The sequence below is a fragment of the Lichenostomus cassidix genome, chromosome W (genome assembly GCF_008360975.1).
Source record: "Lichenostomus cassidix isolate B80296 chromosome W, HeHo_3.0, whole genome shotgun sequence".
NCBI lineage: Eukaryota > Metazoa > Chordata > Aves > Passeriformes > Meliphagidae > Lichenostomus > Lichenostomus cassidix.
In genome coordinates, this window is record NC_139510.1 from 20141556 (window position 1) to 20162834 (window position 21279).

Here is a 21279-nt window from a genome sequence, read left to right on the forward strand (position 1 = left end):
ACATATTCAAACATTTCCCTGAACTAGTTTGCATGTTCCAGGAACTTTTTAGCATGGCCCCTCCTCTGATCTGCCTTTTTAGAGCATGGTCTTGGTTGTGGTCTTGAGGGTCGTGTGCCACACCCACAATGGCCCCCTGTTCCGTGGTTTCAGCAGGTGACAGATGTTATTAGTTGAAGTGTCAGTAGCAAGGGTCCCCATCACGCCTGTTCCTCAAATGTTATCCAACCAAGCAGGCGGTTTAGTTATTTCAGTTATTGCAGGTTAGCCACAAGTACTCTAAAACAACATCAGCTATTTCACAACTATGTCTGAGTTATTTTAATTATTGCCAGTTAGCCAAAAAAATAAAAGCATCAGCTATTATTTCACAACTATGTCTGCATAACAAAACTACTGCAAAAGTCAACATATTATAATGCACAACACATAGCATCCACTTTAATATCTGTGAAAGCCAACACTATAATATATGTTTATCACAATGTATAGCATGCCGTGTTTGTAACCCTAAGATAAGGAAACTACAACTTATGTAAGAACCCAACCGTTAAGACTGTACATTTTAGATAAATGAACAAAACTAGGGTGGATGCTGAATTTGTAAAGGTATAAATAACCTTTTCAAGGTGAGTGTGGTGGACATGCACATGGAGGTGTTAACCCCTGCACGCTCCCCCTGGCTGGGCCAATAAAGGTGTGCTTTACTTACAGTACCTTAATGTGGAGGAGATTTCTTTGAATCAAGTGGCAAATGGCTAGAAAAAAAACACTTCTGGGAAGAGAGATAAGAAAGGCTGGCTACTCCCAGCTACACACCCATCCCCGTGAGCAGCGCATGGACATAAGCTTAAAATATAGGAAGATGATGCAATGTGGAGCTAACCACTTGCTTATCAAATACTAACCTGTGGTGGTTTTGATTGGCTCAAAACATCAGCAAGGTATCTTTAACATTTAAGAGAAATTTAAACTCCTCAGAAGCTGTTGTAGTAGGCCTAAGGAAGTGTCTGAGGAGTGGGGAGTGGCACAAAGATGGTTCTTGTGTGTCCTGAGTGAAAGTTCTAGAAGTTTTTTTATTAAGTGTAGCAGAGCTAATCTCTGATGGCTCTGAAAGTGATGGACATGCTGCCGGCTAAGTGTAGGCTAATTAGAGGTGCTAGTTACGCTTTTGTAAAAACATATTTAAGAAAAAATTAAAACAAAGTAGGCACACACTTCTTTGTAGTTAGAGGAAGAGGAGGAGGTGGAGGTAAAAATATGTGAAGGGAAAACAACATAGAGACACTAATGTTAGTGAAGAAAGTGAGGGAGGAGGTGCTCAGGCGTCAGAGCTGAAAACTTTCTGCTAGTTGTGGTGAAGACTATAGGGGGAGCAGGAGGTCTCTTTGCAGCTTATGGAGTTTACAAAGATGCAAAATTCCACCTACAGCTTACGCCAGAGGAGCAAGTAGATGCTTAGAGGAGGCTGTGATCTAGTGGGAGTTTCATATAGAGAGTTTAAGCTGCAAAGGTTTTGCAAGGAAGAAAAAGGTTTTGCTCTTGGAATGGAAGCAGCTTGGCTTCAGCTCGGAAGAGTTTGCACTTTATGAACAAGAGGATTCATGTTGCAGTAGAATTTGGGTGGGATGTTGCTCGTGAGATTAGATTTACGCTAAAGAAGTTTTCAAAGAACTGTCTTTCGTGGGAGATACTTTGTGGCTAAGTAGAGGACTCTTTTTTGATGAACTGACTAGAAAAAAAACTTTACCCTGCTTCTTGCCCGTGTTGTTAGTTTAGAAAGAAGGAGGGGGAGTGAGCAGAGAGACTGCTTCTTAAGAAAGAAAGAGAGCAGAGAAACTGTCTAGAGAGAGAGAGAAATAAGTAGAAATAGAGTATTTGTAGTAAAAAAATTGTGGTAATGAATAGATTTATAGACCTGCTCTATGAACTAAAAAATACCCCACACCCTGCCCCCCTACCCAAGCTGTTAGTTAAAAGAAGGAAAGTGAGTAAAAAAAGCTGTCTTAAGAGAGAGGAAGTAAGTAAACAAAATGGTGTATAAAAAGCTTATTTTTACCTCTCATTTATCCTCCAACTCTGTTAGTAATTAAATCACTTTGCAACTTTAAGTTTAGAGCCTGTCTACCCTTTTCTTCTGTGCGTCCTCTTACCAGTGTCCTATCTCATTTAACTCATAAATTTAGTGTATTTAACAGGTTTTTTTCCTTTCCCCTCTCCTGCACGTCTGCATCAGGAAAAATCGAAGTGCCTAGCGTTTAGCCAAATCAAACCCCAACATAACCATAACTGTGTGCGAATGTGTGGAATTTTTGATAAAATTGTTATATAAACTTACTGAAATTTGTAGTAGGCAGAGAAGCATTTTGGTGGGGACCCTCGGACCCCCACTCTCCCAGCTGGCCTAAAAATAAAGCACCTTAACTGTTCAACTTTTTTGTCAGCCGAATTCTTTAATTCACATTGTGTGCCAACAGAATGTATCTTTAATTGCACTTCTGATCTGTATATTTCCATTGATACAGTTTTTAGAAGGAAAGTGGACTTATTTCAGCATTGTCTCCCAGACTCAAAGAGGGGAATGTACATGTTAATTTGCTGAAAAATAAGTTATATTTTCAGACAGCTGAAGAATGAATTTAATTTTTATTTATGTCTCAACATTGTCCAGATTTTATGCTATAAATCCATTTTCTGACCTCGGGCGGAAAATTACTACACAGGCTGAGCCCTAACATGTGGCACATGTAGAGGGTGGCTAGCATGCATGAGAGGGGGTGGAGACCGCCGACATTACAGTCTCTAAGCAGGCAACCCCTTTAGAAAATGAAGGGACGCTTTGTCTCTGGGAAGGACTTTGCCTGACAGCCAATCAGGGGAGAGAAAACGTCCACCACCGGGCTGCAAGTGACTCGCCCTGCAGGCGGGAAATCTCCTGCTGCTCGGGAAAAATTTCCCTGACTAGCCAATAGTCATCCGCAAAAGATCGGACTATAGGAGGAGACTGAGCACATAAAAGCTGTTAACTGCGCCATAACCGGTTCCTGACGTCTCGGTTTCGGGGGGGCTCGTCTGGAGGTTTGGCTCTTTCGGCCCCCTGCTCACCTTCTCCCTGCGGTCCTGCTTCTTCCCTGCCTGTCTTACCTGCCTGTCTTCCCTGTCCGCACCTGTTCCATCTACCCTGCTTTGCCGCGATCCCGCGGCAACCTGCCTCGATCCTGACCGCCACCGCTGCCTGCAACAGCCTGCACGCCGCCGCCTGCAGTAGCCGCGCCTCGAGTGCTCTCCTGGCTCGCTTGTCCTGCCGTTGCCCGGTGTTATGAATGAAAACGAGTCAATCGAAAATTTAGTAGCAAAAATTTTATATAAAGCAGATTACAAAATAGCAATGATTATTAAAATACAGAATTTAGAATATAAGGCTGAAGGCAATAAGCAAAGCAGCGCTGGGTGTGCCTGGGACTCTTGGCTCCACAGACAAAGCACGCTTTCGGTTTAAAACTCCTCCTTTTTATACATTTTTTAGTTTCATTTCTCAGAAATCCCACTCCTCTCAATTCCCGAGTTTTACGTCATGCTCTGCCTTTCTGCGCTTGCACTCGCTGTTGCTGGGGTCTGTTGCTGGGGGTTGTAAAGGGGATGGTCCTTCTGCGCTTGCGTCTTTGCTGTTATCAGGGGTTCTAAAAGAAAAAAAAATCTACAGAGCAAGCAAAAGCTAGGAAAAAGGGGGGTCAAACTCAGGTGGGCTAAAAGGCAGTTACAGAACAATTTCTATAACTCGACTACAAAAACTTCATTTTCTAAAAAGTATCAATACAGTCTGGTATCTTTCTATGCTCTATAAGGAAAATCCTGTCTTTGAGTCTCGGTTTATTTCTTATAAGGACAACCCTACTCCTCATAGCAGTCTTTGTTGCTAATTGTTTCTAGGGCTAATTTGAGATGTTTTATTTCTTGACATGAATCATACCTGCATATATTACACCCGGCAACAGCCCGTCGCCGCCTGCGATTCCGCCGCGATGCTATCCGCGGTTCTGATCGCCGCCGCTATCCCGCAGCCTGTCGGCGCGGGAAACACGCTGTCTGTCGACCATCGGAGCCGCACCTCTCGCGAGAGCTACGCAGGTTTCCCCCAGCAGGGAGCGCACACACGTCACCTGCTGAGCAGATGCCGACGGTGCACCTCGGGGTTCTGATGGTAACGTTCTGTCCGTCTTTCTGTTTCTCTCTGCGTTTCTCTTTCCCCCCTCTGTTTAATTTTTTATTGCTCTCTGGTCAGGACACATATCCTTTTTTTTCAATAAACAGTTTTCAGATATAATATTTGCCCTGCTTGTGTTTGATTTCACCTGAGAAATCTGTTTAAAAAAATCCCTCTGCGATTCCCTTACAGTGGAACATGAAAACAACCAAGAAAGCATGTAATGCCAAACTACTAATCTAGGTTAAACCAGTATATATCAGTGAAAATAATATTTGTATATACTTATTTAAGTTTCAGATAAGCCTGTTGGGACAAAGAGAGCTCAAAATGTAGAAGTGTTCTAAAAAATAACATATCATCTGCATTCACTGACGTACAACAAAACATGTAAAATGAATAGCCAGGTATACAACATTTCACTTTCACATTGTTTCAGAATTAGGTTGTCAGACTCTTGTAATTCAAGAACTGCTTGATTATTACATTCTCTCCATAGAAAAAAAAAAGAAATATATGCATTGTATATGTGTGCATACATGCATGGCTGTCAGAGAGAGAGAACCAGTCCCATGAAACTCTAAGAACCATAAACTCCTTTCACACGGTCAAAAATAAATGAGTGCTTTGCAGACTGTCACTGTTGCAAACAATAAGAGCAAATTTAAAAATAACAGTGTAGAATTATAAACTAATTTTTAAAAAAACCTTCTGAAAGCTGCCTATAACATGGCAAGTGATCCATTAAAAGCACTCCAGAGTTTTTCATTATTCCCTTTTGTATCAGTGGTTCTACTGTAAATAATTTTGTATTCTTGAATCATCACCAATGATGCTATCAGGAGAGAAACAACTGAAGCAACTTCAGAGAAATTATTGTCTTTATATGGCCACAAGATGCTGTTGAATAAAGTGATGCCTGATGGGTTTTGTCTTTTCTCTTTATACCCTTTTTATATCCTTTTTATACATTTTATACCCTTTCCCATTCCTTGTACCTTTCACTCCCTGTACCTTAGCCTTAGCCCTACATGTCTATAACCCTAGTACTCTAATATTTAGCCTAGTTCGGGGTTCTCTGGGGAAGACAAAACATCCCTACTATCTCAGAACTAGAGGCTCCAACCTTGGATGTGGCCTCCTCTCTGGAACATGTTTTTGTAAACTAGATTGTAGTCTCATTTGGGGAGGGGGGAGATAATTAGAATAGGGGGACAATTACTTCATTTGTTAGGTTTCTTATTGGGGGATTTTAGGCAGATATGCTAATTTGTAAGGTCCATAAAATTGTATATGCTTTGTACACGGGGTGTGCTCCTCGGCGTAATTCCACCTTTGACAAGGGGGCACCTGGGATGCTATTAAAACCAAGGTAATACCCTTTTTCCCAATGCTGCTGTGTCTGCCTCTTATTTTTACCAGCTTTTAAGGCATCAAAGTACCATGCGAAAGTTAAAAATTCACTGAAGTATAGTACAGGACAAATAAAAGAACTTATGAAAAATGAGGAAATAACCAAACCTGCAGAAATCAAGGGCCATGACCCGAGAAGTTAAGAGGAAGACACTATAAATCAAAATACAAAGAAAACAAACTTGATAAAGCCACAGAGGGACTTTGCTTGCACTAAGTGCTAACCTTAGGGATACTTAAATACCCACCCATAGGCTATGATCACCCCTGACATGCACCCCTTCCTCATGGAGCATGTATGGTAAAATGTATGCACTGTATCTTTAAATGGAGATGAGAATGCAAAGCAAATAACTATAGCATTATCTTGTTACATAAACAGGAAATGCTGATTATTTTTTTAAGTGTATAAAATAAGCACCTGGCATATTGAAGGTGTGCCAGCTTTGTGGATTCACCACCTAGCACCCATCTCTGCGCAGATATGAAATAAAATCAAATATCTTAACTCTATGTGTGGATCAGTCTCTTGCACACCACAAGGCTGTAAATTCTGCAAACTGACTTTCTGCAGAAAATGCTGTGTGTATGTTATGAAAAATTTGGTAAAATAGAAAAACTCCTTAACACCAACGTACCATTAAGAAGCAGGCAGTATTTATTTGGCTGGATGCACGGGGGGATAGCTCCTCCCAAAGCCGTGCATACTGAGTACAGGAAAGTTTCTGTTTAAATACTGTATTTTGCATACATATTCATTGATTGTCCCGGACTAAACATACATGTGATAATAATTTCCCCAAAATCATTAACATATTTCCCATCCCCTTTACACATGTGTTCTTCTGTCCTGGGGATCTCTCTGGTGGTCCCTAGTGGTCGTGGACCCCAATGTTCCAGTTGACCTGTCTGAGTTTGCAGGACACTGAGGATGGTGAACTTCCAGTTCTCCTTCTTACACAATGGGCATTGTGCAGTTTCCATAGGCCAGTAGTTTTGGAGAACAAGCATTGTGTTAGCTCACCTGGTGCAGGCAATTTCTCATCTGGTAACAAAGTAGCTCTAGAATTTCATCTCATCCTAGCAACAATGAGAAGTGTTTCAGAAAGTTATGATGATTTAGATTGTTACCAAATCAAGACTTGCCATCTTGTCACCATTCCTCAGTTAAAATGAGCTGGTTCTGCTGCAGAAACAGGCAGGTTAGTAACGAGAATCTGAGTCCACCTGGTTTGCCATTCAGAATGGGGTTGACATGGTCCCACTCAAAAGAGAAAGTATGAATCTTTCATGAAGAGACAAAAATGCCAAAAGGAAAAGATTAAATTAAAGAACAAAAACAAAGGGGCAATGTCAGCTAAATGCAGACTGGATGTTGGGAAGAATGAGCACAAATGGTTCAGAGATCTAATAAGTCACTTATCTAAAGTTCTTCTTGATTTCAGAGAATTTTTTTCAGAATACCAGCTATCTAAAAAAAATACTTGAACACAGCCAGCACTACTAATAAGACTGCAAAACTCTCCATGCCATTAATAATGTTTCTAGGAATATTATGGAATCCCAGAACCATTTAGGTTGGGAAAGACCTCCAAGATCATCAAGTCCAGCCATTAACCTACCAAGTTCACCACTAAGCCACATCCCTCAGCACCACATCTATGTGTCTTTTAAATACCAGGGATGGTGACTCAACCACTTCCATGGGCAGTCTGTTCCAATGCTTGATAACTCTTTCAGTGAAGAAATTTTTCCTAATATTCAATCTAAACCTCCTCTGGCAAAACCTGAGGCCTTTTCCTCTTGTCCTATCCTTGCTACTTGTGAGAAAAGATCAACATCCACATCTCTACAACCTCCTTTCAGGTAGTTGTAGAGAGCAGTAAGCTCTCTCCCAAGCCTCCTTTTCTTCAGGTGCATTGGGTTTGCATGGCCAGGTTTTGGTAGTGGCGGGCTACAAGGGTGGCTTCGGTGATGTCGGGGGGGTTGAGAATTTCTTCCCATTCCTGTTGCTACGCAACAAATGGCCCGATGTTCGGAGCGATCAAGCCTTTTGTAAAAAGACAAAGGCTAGGTTTGGGCAGGGCAAGGTGGGGGAGAGCCGGTCCTGGGAACTGACTCTGGTGGTTCGGACGCTGAGGGTAGAGGCTGCTGGCTCTTTGCTTTCCAGCTGCTACCAGAGGAAATCCAACTGTGCCCTGTTTCTCTTCCCTCCTGGCTGGGTGAGCTTTGATTCAACTTTTCTCCTCACGGGGAAGGGCACGTTTTCCCCCGCCCCGGGCCGTTCCCTTGTGGCTGCTGCCGGGAGAGTCCGGCTGCCTCTGCTGCCTGCCCCTGCCCTCTGCCGCACGAGACCGTGGCGTCTGCTGTGACTGTAGAAATTCTCGCTGGCCGGAGAGAGAGAGAGCGCCCGCTCCTGCTGCCCTGTTCCCTCGCTGCCCTGAGCTGTTCCTGCTGCGCTGCGTGTTCCTCAGCCCGTCCGCCATTGCAGTTGCCGGACAGTGACCTGACCCTGCGCCACAGCGCCACCTACAGCCGCTCGGGAGTCATCGCACCTGCCCTGGCCGGCCGGGAGCTCAACAGCGCCCCTGCTGCTTGCAACCGTGATTACACCACACGGGAGAAGACTCAGCAGCTCACGTTATCTGCTGTTTGGTTTTCTGGTTCTAGTTGTGGTTTGCTATTATTGTTATTGTTTGTTTATAGATACTAGTAAAGAACTGATACTCCTTTTTCCCATACCTTTGCCTGAAAGCCCTTGATTTACAAAATTAAATAATTCGGAGGGAGGAGGGGAAGAAAATCACATCCTCTGCTCTAGGGGATGGTTCAACCTCTCTTGGCAGACACCTGTCTTTCAAACCAAGACAGGTGAGAAGCTGCTAGAAGCTACCTCCAAGTCCAGCACAGCCAATGCCAGCTGGATCCAAGACAGTCATACTGCTGGCCAAGGCTGAGCCAATCAGAAATGGTAGCAACACCTCTGTGATAATATATTTAAGAAAGAGGGAAAAATAAAAGTTATTGTGCAGAAGTAATTGCAGCCAGAGAAGAGTGGAGTGAGAATATGTGAGAGGACCAACTATGCAGACACCAATGTCAGTGGAGGAGGGGCAGGAGGTGCTCCAGGTGCTGGAGCTGAGATTCCCCTGCAGCCCATGGTGAAGCAGTTGTCCCTCTGCAGTCCATGGAGGACCATGGGGATGCTGAGATCCACCTGCAGCCTGTGGAGGAGACTCACGCCAGACCAGGTGGAGAGGCTAAGAGGAGGCTGTGAACCTGTGGGAGGCCTGTGCTGGAGCAGGGTCCTGGCAGGGACCTGTAGACCCATGAAGAGAGGAGCCCATGCTGGAGCAGGTTTCCTGGTAGGACTTGTGTCCCTGGGGAGGACCCATGCTGGAGCAGGCTGTCCTTGAAGGACTGCACCCCGTGCAAGAATGACCCATGTTACAGCAGTTTGTGGATAAATGTTGCCCATGGGATGGACTCAAGTTGAAGAAGTTCGTGGAGGACTATGTTGCGTGGGAGGGACCCCATGCTGGAGCAAGTGAAGGACTCCTCTCCCCATGCAGCAACAGAAATGACATGTGATGAAATGACTAAAGTCATTCCCTTGCTCCCTGCATTGCTCGGGGGAAGGAGGGAGGGGTGGTGGGGGGGGAAGTTTTTTTTAAGGTTTTATTTTGCTTCTCATTATCCTGCTCTGATTTTCTTAGTAATAAATTCAATCAACATCCCCAAGTTGAGTCTATTTTGCCTGTAACAGTATTTGGTAAGTGATCTTTCCTGGTCCTTATCTCAACCCATGTACCCTTTACTATATTTTCTTTCCCATCCAGCTGCAGAAGGGAGTGATAGAGAGGCTTTGGTGGGTGTCTGAGATCCAGCCAGAGTCAACCCACTGCACCAGGCTAAAAATTTCCAGTTCCCTCAGAAGCTCTTCATAGTGTTTCCTAAAATTAAAAAAAAAAACCCCAAAAAAACCCCACAACAAAACTTGAAACAGTGTTAAAATAGTAAGATAAAAAGCAGGTCTTTAATGGAAGCTTCCAGGTGCCCCCATGGTTATGGGCACACACAGCATCAGATTTCTACAATTTTTACAGGTTCAACAAATTAGCATATCTAACAAATATTGTCCAATTAGAAGAGCAGTAGGTGAGGTAATTTCCCCCTGGGATCAGCCCCACTGGAGTTTTTCCAGGGGCTTCTTTGCCCATTTCTTGTGTCTTCTCAGATTCTGGTTGGAAAACAAAATGTCCTTGTCAGACTTCTTCTTAAGAATAAGACTAAACAGAATTCCAAGTATGTGTTAGAAGGGTTAGCTTACTGTTCTAAAATGTAGGGGGAAAGGGTAGGAAAAGCACTAAAAGCTACAACCATGTATTAGCAGTCTACAAAGCTACAAATTTATGAAAAATGTATAGAAAGCAAAAATCATTAGGCATCAATAGGACTTATTTTCTAGATCCTTCACCAGCTTTGTTGCTCTTCTTTGGACACGCTCCAGCACCTCAAAGTCCTTCAGTTGTGAGTGGCCCGGAAATGGACACTATATTCAAGGTGCGGCCTCACCAGTGCTGAGTACTGGGAGACGATCACTTCCCTGGTCCTGCTGGCAACACTATTTCTGATACAGGCCAGGTTGCCATTGGCCTTCTTGGCCACCTGGGCACACTGCTGGCTCATGTTCAGCCAGATGTTGACCAACACCCCTAGCTCCTTTTCCTCTGGGCAGCTTTCCAGCCAATCTGCCCCCAGCCTGTAGTGCTGCATGGGGTTGTTGTGACCAAAGTGCAGGATCTAGCACTTCACCTTGTTGAATCTCATAGAATTGGCCTCAGACCATCCATCCAGTCTGTCCACATTCCTCTATAGAGCCTTCCTACCCTCAGGCAGATCAACACTCTTGTTCAACTTGGTGTCATTGGCAAATTTACTGAGGGTGCACTTGACCCCTTCATCCAGATAATTGATAAAGATATTAAACAGTACTGGCCCCAATACTGAGCCCTGAGGAACGCCACAAGTGACTGGCCACCGGCTGGATTTAACTCCATTCACCACCACTCTGTGGGCTCAGCAATCCAGCCGTTTTTTTACCCAGACAAGAGTATGCATGTCCAAGCCGCGAGCAGACAGTTTCTCCAAGGAAATGCTGTGGGAAACAATATCAAAAGCTTTAGTAAAGTCTAGGTAGACAACATCCACAGCTTTTCCCTCATCCACTAGGCAGGTCACCTTTTCATAAAAGGAGATCAGGTTGGTCAAGCAGGGCCTGCCTTTCCTAAACCCATGCTGGCTGCACTTGATCTCCTGGTTTTCCTGTAAGTGTCACGTGATGGCATTCGAGATGAGCTGCTCCATAACCTTCCCTGGCACCAAAGTCATACTGACTCAGTAAATTTGCCGATGACACCAAGTTGAACAAGAGTGTTGATCTGCCTGAGGGTATGAAGGCTCTGCAGAGGGATCTGGACAGGCTGGATCAATGAGCTGAGGTTAATTGTATGAGGTTGTGCTCATTTGAAAAGTAAACTGGCAGGAGAAATTAACCCCACTCAATTACCTTAAGAGAGATTTTAGGTCAGAGTTTCAATTTAATAGAAATACTACAATAAATGTAATGATACACAGAAAACTGGCTTAAACCCACAAAGTCAGAGTACAACTTGGCACCCTGTTGGTCAGGATGATGGTCACAGTGGTGGTTGCAGTCCTGTTAAAGTGATGGTTGCAGTCAGAAGCGGTGGCCCTGTGGAACTCCTCTGGATCCATGGAGTTGGTGGTGTGTGGTTGTGCAACTCTCTCCCATGGGAAAAAATCTGTTAGAAAAACATAAAATTCTTTGTTACTGAGAGTGGTTTTGGAACAGGTGCTGTGATGCCTCGGCCAATCATTCCGAGGGGTGGATGATTGTTAGCCAATCCGAACAGCCTTCTCGCGTGTATATATAGTGTGTTATTAATTAAATAAAGGGCATTCTCTTGCCGCTCTTATGTGTGCCATTTCGCTCCGTTACCGGTTCAACAGCGACATCTGGTGACCACCGACGTGTATTACATGCGCTGCTGCTGAGGTACGCGTTTCCCCCCCCTCCGCTTTTCTCCGCTCGCCGCGCAGTTCGGGGGTCAGCGGAACAATGGACTCTCCGCTGCCGAAAGACATCCTTTCACGGTCCCTCCCGGGGATTCCCTGGGACAAACCCAGGGCCGAGTGGAGACAGCGTTTGCTCAGTGCTTTATTAGATTGGGGTGCCAGCCATGGCGTCCCGGAAGTGTTGCAGGCGGACATCGATCCGTCCTTATGGCTGCAAATTGGGGTGACTCTGATGAAGGAGCTGCTATTTGGGGAGCCGAAAACTGTACGTCTCTACTGTACATGGCGGAGCAGTTGGGATTCCTTAAGGGGAGACGGGTTTTCTTTATCAGGGTCGGACTTATCTCTCCTTTTGGGTTCCTTGTTCTCGGCTGACGAGAGCCGCCCTGGGAAAACCCCGCCCCGTGCTGGCTCCGTCATGGCAGATCCATCTCCTCGGCACAAATATGCGTGGCCGGAAGATTGCGTTCCTGTCACGTATCCTCACCCAATGGATCGGCTGGCGGAGATGTTGAAACAGGAGGAAAACCGAAAGGGTTCCCTAGCAACCCCCAGCGCTCTGCCGCCAGTGCCTCCGCGGAACACCATGGCCCCTCCCCCTGTAGTGCCGTGCACGGCAGCTGTGCCACAGCCTTTCCCAGTTGCGGCGGCTGAAATTTCAGAGGCAGTGCGCCCTGCGAGAGCGTGGCCTGGGCGAGGGGAGACCCCGGTCCCGCCCATCCAGACCGCAGGTTTGACGGTGGCAGCGAGGGGCGACCGGAAGCCACAAACCGCACCGGGACCGGAAAAAGATCCTTTGGCAGCGGGTGCTTCCGCCCGGACCGGTTCCTTCCACATGGCAACCGCGGTGCTTCCGATGCAGACTCCCCAAATACCAGGTACGCAAGAACCCGGGTCTCCACAGGATTTACCCCTCCCCTCTCGGCTTTTAATGGATCTCTTGGCCGAAGTGGCCGGATTCCGCCGGGACCTGGTGGAGATTTGTTCACGGGGCGTCCACCACGCAGGCCGGGGCGGCCCGGAAGTGCCTGCTCCGGCAACCCGGAATGGGGTCTGGGCTCCATGCCATGGCGACAGTGGAAGTGGCAGCAGGGGCGCAGATGGACTCCGGCAGGACATGCCCGTCCCTGTGACAGTTCCGGTGGCAGAGGCAGTCTCTGCTCAGCACAGTGACCCAACCGCTTCTGTGCCGATGCGGCAGGCGATTTTAACTGACGCTGTGCCAGTGCAACCAGCGGGGACTCCCGATGTTCCGCCTGTATCGCTGCCTTCTTCGTGCCCCGCCCCGAGCTACACCGTCTCTCGGCACAATGCCTGCGTGTGGAAGATGATTCAATGAGACAGATGTTGTGCACACAGTTGGCAAGAGACAATTCCAACGACGAGTGTAGAAAGATCATAAATGCCCTACCAGGGGAACCTACACTGGCAGAAATGGTAGAAGCTTGCGCTAAGGTGGGTTCAGGGAACCGAAAGAAGTCTGCCTTGGCTGCACTTCTGCCGCCTAATCGGGATCCCCCTGACCAGGGATAAAAGCAGCCCAAGGCTGGGAACAAATGGAAACGACTTAAGTCAAAGCAGAAGGAAAATTCGGGGACCAGGGTTCCTCAGTGCGGGAGGTGCGGTAGACCGGGTCACTGTTCAGACTATTGTAGGTCTCAGTACCATGTAGATGGTCGACCTCTGTCGGGAAACGTGAAAAGGGGTTCAAAAAGGAGGATTTGCCCCCCAACACAACCGTTCCCCCAGAACAGGGCACAGGCCTATCCAGTCAATTTGGAGACGGAACCCAAGGCCCAGCCCAGGTTGATGCCTACACCACAACAACAGTCGTCCTAGAATCGGGTGACGCCCATAGGGTTCCCTTGGATGTGCATGGACCCCTAGATCAGGGATTCAGCGTGCTGCTTGTGGGGAGGCCTGATGTCACCAGCCAAGGGATCATTGTTCTCCCAGAAGTTATAGATGCTGATTTTACAGGCCAGATTCATGCTACGGTTTCCATATCAATTCCCCGTGCCAGTATCCCTGAAAAGACTCACATTGCTCAATTATTGCTTTTTGTCTTCTGTTCCCAGGGTAGACCAACAAGTTTTCAGAGGTAACAGTACTGAACTGCAGGGACTTCCGCGGGTCTACCGGGCTGCTGACATCTCTTACCAGAGACTACAGATGACGTAACCTCGTCATGCCAAAAGTGTGTCTGCACCCAATTCGGCTCCAAGGTTTGATGCAACGATTCTTTCCTCCTCTTCATGGCCTTCTTCATGGCCTTTAGCCCCTGCAGGATCAGCTATTGCGGGGCTGGGAGGAACCACACAAAGCCGACTGAGAAAGTGACATGTTGGTGAAGGATCGAGAGGGACACACAGCCTCAATCCAGCCCTTTGTTACTTCAGCTCCAATTAACCTCTGGGGACGGGACGTGTTGGCAGCCTGGGGGGTGCAAATGGGGACAAATTTTTAATAGGGGTCACTGCGTGCAAGGGCGCACCGTATTCCAAGCTATCTCTGTGATGGCTGACCAAAACACCCATATGGGAACCACAGTGGCCCCTGCCAAAAGACAAATTAGTTGCCCTTTGTCAGCTGGTTCAGGAGCAACTGCAACAGGGACACATAGAACCTTCTACCAGTCCCTGGAATACCCCTGTTTTCGTAATTAAGAAAAAATCGGGGAAATAGAGACAGTTGCAAGATCTCCGAAAAGTTAATGCAGTGATGGAAAGTATGGGGACATTGCAGCCTGGCATGCCCTCACCTACAATGATTCCCACAGGGTGGGAAATTTTGATTGTTGATTTGAAAGGTTGTTTTTTTACAATCCCTTTGCATCCCAATGACAGACCAAAATTTGCCTTTACTGTGCCTGTAATTAACAATGCGGAGCCTGTAAAGAGATTTCAATGGAAAGTGTTACCTCAGGGCATGAAAAATAGCCCGACTATCTGTCAATGGTATGTTGCTCAGGCCTTGTCCGGAATCCGTGAGCAGTTTCCTGAGGCACTCTGCTACCATTATATGGATGATATCCTGGTGGCAGCATCCACCCAGGACGAGCTGCAGAGGTTACAGCCTCAACTGCTCACTGCCCTGCATTCCTATGGGTTGCAAGTGGCTCCGGAGAAAGTTCAACAGCAGCCTCCTTGGAAATATTGAGGAGTCAAAATTTTGGATCAAACCATACAATACCAAGAGGTGCAATTCTCAGACTCTATTAGGACCCTGAATGATTCCCAAAAATTGCTGGGTATAATTAATTTCTCCTTATTTGGGACAAACCAATGCACAACTTCTCCCGCTTTTCAATATTTTAAAGGGGGACTCTGATTTAAACTCACCTTGGAAATTGACTCCTGAGGCACGACGAGTGCTGAATGAGGTGCAGCAGGCTGTTTCTGCTCATCAGGTTTATCGAGTAGATCCCTCTACTGATATTACTGTTTTCATTACTTCTCTAGGCCTCTATCCTACAGGTATCATTGGACAGTGGAACAAACAATGGGCTGACCCTTTGCATATTCTGGAATGGGTCTTTTTGCCCCATCAACCAAAAAAACCAGCACCCACATTGTTCGAATTGATCGCTTGTCTGATAATTAAATGCCGTTATTGGTGTTTACAATTGATGGCAGCAGCTCCTGCAACGATTTTTATTCCAGTATTGCGGGACTGCTTTGAATGGAGCCTTGCCAATAGAGCTCCTTTGCAAAGTGCACTGCAAAATTTCTCAGGGCAGATTGCTTACCATCTGCCCAGCCACAAATTGCTGCAGCTGGCAAATTCGACCAGCTTCACCTTGTGGCCAAAGAACAGTCGGGTGCCAGTGCACAGACCCACCGTCTTCACAGATGGTTCTGGGAAAGCAGGAAAAGCCATTGTTACCTGGAAGGAGGGATCTGAGTGGCAGGTGCTGAAAGGCCACGAATCAGGCTCTGCTCAGCTGGTCGAATTGAAGGCAGTTTCTATGGCCTTTCAGCGGTTCTCTCAGGTGCCTTTGAATTTGGTCACTGACTGCTTATGTAGCGGATATAACCAAACATTTGGATTGTTCACTTTTAAAAGAAGTCAATAATGCAGCTCTGTTTTCGCTATTGTGAACTTTGTGGAACGCAATTCGAGTTCGAGTGCATCCATATTACATTCTGCACATCCGAAGCCACACCAAATTACCAGGTTTTATAACAGAAGGCAATGCCAGGGCTGACATGTTAGCCAACCCTGCGTGGGTGGCACCTCAGCCTGACAAAATTGCACAAGCCAAGGCATTGCACAATTTCTTTCATCAGAGTGCACATACCCTGCAGAAGCAGTTTCAATTGACGCCAACTGAGGCTCGTGACATTGTCAGTGCTTGTGCTGATTGCCACGGACTCGCTGCACCTCTAGCTACCGGGGGTAAACCCCAGAGGCCTAAAGGCCTTACAGCTCTGGCAGACAGATGTGACACACATCCCTGAATTTGGCTGATTCAAGTATGTGCATGTGTCTATTGACACTTTCTCCTCAGCTATGTGGGCAACTGCTCATACTGGAGAAAAGAGTAATGATGCCATTGTCCATTGGAAATTAGCCTTCTCGGTCCTGGGCGTGCCATCCACTGTCAAAACCGATAATGGTCCTGCCTACGCCTCACAGAAGACGCGGCAGTTTTTGCGCCTATGGGGTGTAGACCATAAATTCGGTATTCTGTATTCTCTTACTGGCCAAGCCATTGTTGAATGCGCTCATGGTACGTTGAAGCTTATTTTAGTATGGCAAAAATTGGAAATGCATGGGGAAACCCCACAGAGCCGATTGGAAAAAGCCTTGTATGCAATCAATCACCTTACAGTGCCACCGAATTCGAATAACCCTCTCATTTTGAACCATTTTTTCTCATTGCAGTCGTCAGGCGAGATGCATTCTCCCCGGGTGAAGGTATGGGTACAGAACCTACTTACTAACACCTGGGAGGGCCCGCATGAGCTTATTGCTTGGGGTCGTGGGTATGCTTGCGTTTCCACAGATACTGGGGTACAATGGCTGCCTGCAAAATGCGTTCTCCCTGACCTGCGGCTCCAGAGACAGAACCAGCAACGTCAGAATGATAACCAGAATGCAGAACATCAACTGAATGATCCTTCGGGTGATGGCCAGGACATCGACCATCAGGCGTATGGTCCTTCCACAAGCAGAGACTTAACTTTTAAGTTTCCTTTGTTATGGAGTCAGAAAGCAAGGACTTTGAATGCTATGTTTAGAATTAATTTCTGATTGAACTGTGATGTAGAATTGGGTGTGTAGATATATCACCCATGGCATTGCTGGAGAGTCTCTCTGCCCACTTTAAATCAGCATCTGATTTGGGCTCTGTTCGGTAACTGGCCACTACCAAGCAGACCCCTTATCGGTATTCCAACTTAGGCTCTGTTTGGTAACTGGCCATTACCAAGCAGATCCTTTATGCTGTGTTTGTTCTCCTTTCTGCAAGGGACCCACAGAGGATTACAAATGATACCTTTTTGGTCTTTAAACAAAAAGGGGGAATTGTGGATACTGAAAAGCTGCTAGCAGAAGCTTTTCCTTGTGAAACTCTCCTTTCCCATGCAAGCTATGAAAATAATCAGATGGTTTTGTAAATAATATCTGATCACCTGTTTTTTTCCTGATCTGTTTGGGTTTAAGGCAGAGAGTGTTTGGAATTAGGCATTGTAGGACTTCAGCCAATCACCCCAGGAGGTGGGTGACCACTGACCAATCACCTATGGAATTTTAGCACAGATAAGCAGAAGTTGTAAACAATAAAGGCTCTCTGCTTGTCACTGGATCTGTGTCTGTGCCGCTTTTATCTGTCCCGGGTACTATAGCAACACTCTCTTATCTCGTTTAACACCCCACTCATAGCCTGAGGTGTCAGGTGTGCATTGGGCAACTACTGCAAATGGCCCATGATTAGCAGTTCATCAGAAATTACATAGAGGGAAGTGGAATACACTGTTCTGTTACACCCACACAGTGCTAAACTGGAACTCTACTCCTGTAACCAGGACAGAGATTCAACAAGGCTAAGTGACAGGTCCTGCATTTGGGTCATAACAACCCCATGCACCACTAAAAGCTAGGGGCAGATTGTCTGGAAAGTGGTCCAGAGAAAAAGGACCTGAGAGTGCTGGTCAACAACTGGCTGAACGTGAGCCAGCAGTGTGCTCAGGTGGCCAAGAAGGCCAATGGCATTCTGGCCTGTATCAGAAATAGTGTGGCCAGGAGGACCAGGGAAGTGATTGTCCCTCTGTACTCAGCACTGGTGAGGTTACACCTTGAATACCGTGTCCAGTTCAAGAAAGACATTGAGGTGCTGGAGTGAGTCCAGAGAAGGGTAATGAAGCTGGTGAAGGGTCTAGAGCACAAGTCCTATTGAGGCATGGATTAACTCCACAACTCAAATAGTTATGAAGTGGTATGTGTTTATTCCAGAGCTGGAAGGTGCATGGGGGGTAGCCCCTCCAAAAGCATGCCCTCCTTGGCAGCACTTCACTAGGTTTATATTAGGTTACAGGTTCCATATGCATAAAGTTACACAAAACCCCTATACATATTCATTACCTATCCCCGCTTCATATTATAAAGTGCTCAAAGTTCATTTAAATATGCTCATGTCTGTGCAGTGCCACTTCTGGGATGAAGTAAAAGTCTTCCTCAGATAAAGTAAAAGTCTTCCTCAGATGAAGTAAGAGTCTTCCTTGGGCTTGAACTTTTTACCTTGCCACCTTGCACATGCTCCATTGGTTCTTGGTCCAAGTCCAAACCTTAGAGCTGACTTGAGCTAGCTCTGGGGTATGAGAGCAGGATGTTAGGTCACAGTGGGTAATTTTTATCAATTATTTGGCCTTCTTTTCTGTATCCTCCCTTCTGCTAGGCAGGCACAAAATCATTAAGCAAATGATATTTTCAACTAGCAGTTCCTAGTAAATCATTATCCAACCTCTGGCCTCCTAAATCAGTTCCAGAAGATTATTATCCAACTTCTAGCCCCCCTAAATCACTATGAGGAATGACTGAGTGAGCTGGGATTGTTTAGCCTGGAGAAAAGGAGGCTCAGGGAAGATCTTATAATTCTCTACAACTACCTGAAAGGAGGTTGTAGCAAGGTGGGGGTCGGCCTCTTCTCCCAGGCAACTATTGACAGGACAAGAGGATATAGCCTCAAGGTGTACCAGGACAGATTCAGGTTGGATATGAGAACTAATTTCTTCATGGAAAAGGTGGTTAAAATTTGGAATGGAGTGCCCAGGGAGGCGGTTGAGTCACCCTTCCTGGAGTTGTTCAAGAAACAACTGGACGTGGCACTTAGTACTGTGGTCTACTCGACAAGGTGGTGATCAGTCAAAGGATGGACTCTATGATATTGGAGGTCTTTTCCAACCTAAGTGATTCTATGATTCTAAGATTCTATTCTGTGTGTGAGTGTTATGCCTATACACTGCTATTAAGATACAGATAACATACTCATTTTAATATTCATTAAAAAAACCAAACCACATTGTATCATTAAATTTGGAATTATGAAACTTTTTCACTTAAAAGGTATTTCTTTCACATAGACCATCAAAGACAGCAAATAATGAGTTTCTATTTGATGTGTTTAGTATGCTAATTAAGAAGCACTCTTGCACACAAGGTGAGAAGAATGTAATTTATCATCAAAGGTTCATATAAATATTGAGTTAATTCTGCTTGACCATTTTTCATGCTTAAGTAAGGCTCTGAGAACAGCAGTAAATAATAAATTTTTGAAAAATAAATTTATTGCCTGTTGCTGTTGAGCCGCTAGCAAAGAAAGGACCCGGGTTTTCAGTGTGGCAAGAAAAGAGAGCTTTATTATTCTGATTCCAACTTATATAGACTTTTCAGAGGTCACCCAGATTGGTCAGTCAGAAACCTCCCCCTAGGCCTGATTGGCCAGGCCTGAACTGTCCAAATCTCAAGACACTGTTTTCATAACATCCAAACTTTATCTTTGTTTATAAAACACAGAGGAAAGTTCTCATGGGAAAGACCTGTGCTAGCCACAATTGCCTATTACTAACTTTGGATATGGAAGAAGTATTTAGTAAAAGTAGTCAGTAATGGGGGTAAGCATTACTGGGGAAAGAAATTAGGAGAATGGTTAATGACCATTAGTCAGGAGGACACTAGATACTTGGAAAGTGGTAAAGACAACATGACTGCTCTTGGGGAACTAGCTGCCATAAAGCAGAGTACAAACTGTTGGTCAGAGAACCTTTGTCCACCTCACTGCAATCTATTGATGGTTTCATTGATTATATTACAAGCATGGGTGGCACACTTTTATTCTATAAAAGACACACGAATTTTCACAAAGGTAGAGGCTTTTCTACACAGACACTGGAGTGTGAGAAAGCCTCTCCCCAGAGTCTGGACGCAACTCTGTGGTAACTTCCTGAAGGACTGGGGGAAGATTCTGATGTATCTCAGCACCAAAATTGGATTTTGGTACAATCATTGGTTTCCTAAACTGTATTCTTCTTTGCTAGCAATAATAATAACAATAATAGGTACCTTTTGAGTGCTGCATTTTTAGCTATTTGTAGTTAGCTATTTGTGACCCCCTCCAGGGGGTCACAACCTCATTCGAGTGCATTCACCTGCTCTGGTGTGGGGTACTCCATGGCCTTCAGGGTGGATATCCGCTCCACCGTGGACCTCCATGGGCTGCAGGGGGACAACCTGCTTTACCATGGTCTTCGCCACAGGCTGCAGGGGAACCTCTGCTCTGGCACCTTTAACACCTCCTCCCCCTCCTTCTTCACTGAACTTGGTGTCTGCAGAGTTGCTGCTCACACATATTCTCACTCTTCTCTGTCTGCTGTTGTGCAGCAGTTTTTTCCTCTTCTTCAATGTGTAAATGTAGTGGTTTTGATTGGCCCAAAACATCAGCAAGGTATCTTTAACATCTAAGAGACATTTAAACCCCTCAGAAGCTGTTGTAGTAGGCCTGAGGAAGTGTCTGAGGGGTGGGGAGTGGCACAAAGATGGCTCCTGTGTGTCCTGAGTGAAAGTTTTGGAAGATTTTTCATCAAGTCCAGCAGAGCCAACCTCTCATGGCTCTGAAGGTGATGGACATGCTGCTGGCCAAGTTTGGGCCAATTAGAAGTGCTAGTTATGTCTCTGTGAAAACATATTTAAGAAAAAAAAAACAAGGTAGTCACGCACTTCTTTGTAGTTAGAGGAGGAGGAGGTGGAGGTAAAAATACGTGAAGGGAAAACAACATGGAGACACCAAAGTCAGTGAAGAAGGTAAGGGAGGAGGTGCTCCAGGCGCCAGAGCTGAAAACCCTCTGCTAGCTGTGGTGAAGACCATGGGGGGAGCAGGTGGTCCCCCTGCAGCCCATGGAGCCCACATGGGTGCAGAAATCCACCCACAGCTTACGCCAGAAGAGCAGGTAGATGCCTGGAGGAAGCTGTAATCCAGTTGGAGTCTCATCGAAAGAGTTAAAGCTACAAAGGCCTTGCAAAGGAGAGAAAGGCCTTGCTCCTGGCATGGAAGCAGCCTGGCCTTG

The 21279-nt window shown here is 45.8% G+C and overlaps 1 long non-coding RNA gene across 1 annotated transcript in view; it reads right to left on the reverse strand.

The window, feature by feature from the left end:
- Positions 1 to 3345: 3345 nt before the first annotated feature.
- The window catches only part of LOC146425649 (uncharacterized), a 563016-nt gene continuing 545082 nt past the window's right edge, over positions 3346 to 21279 (reverse strand). The window contains exon 2 of the long non-coding RNA XR_014846583.1: positions 3346 to 3680. This is a non-coding gene — a long non-coding RNA (uncharacterized LOC146425649). The remainder of the gene's footprint in view (positions 3681 to 21279) is intronic.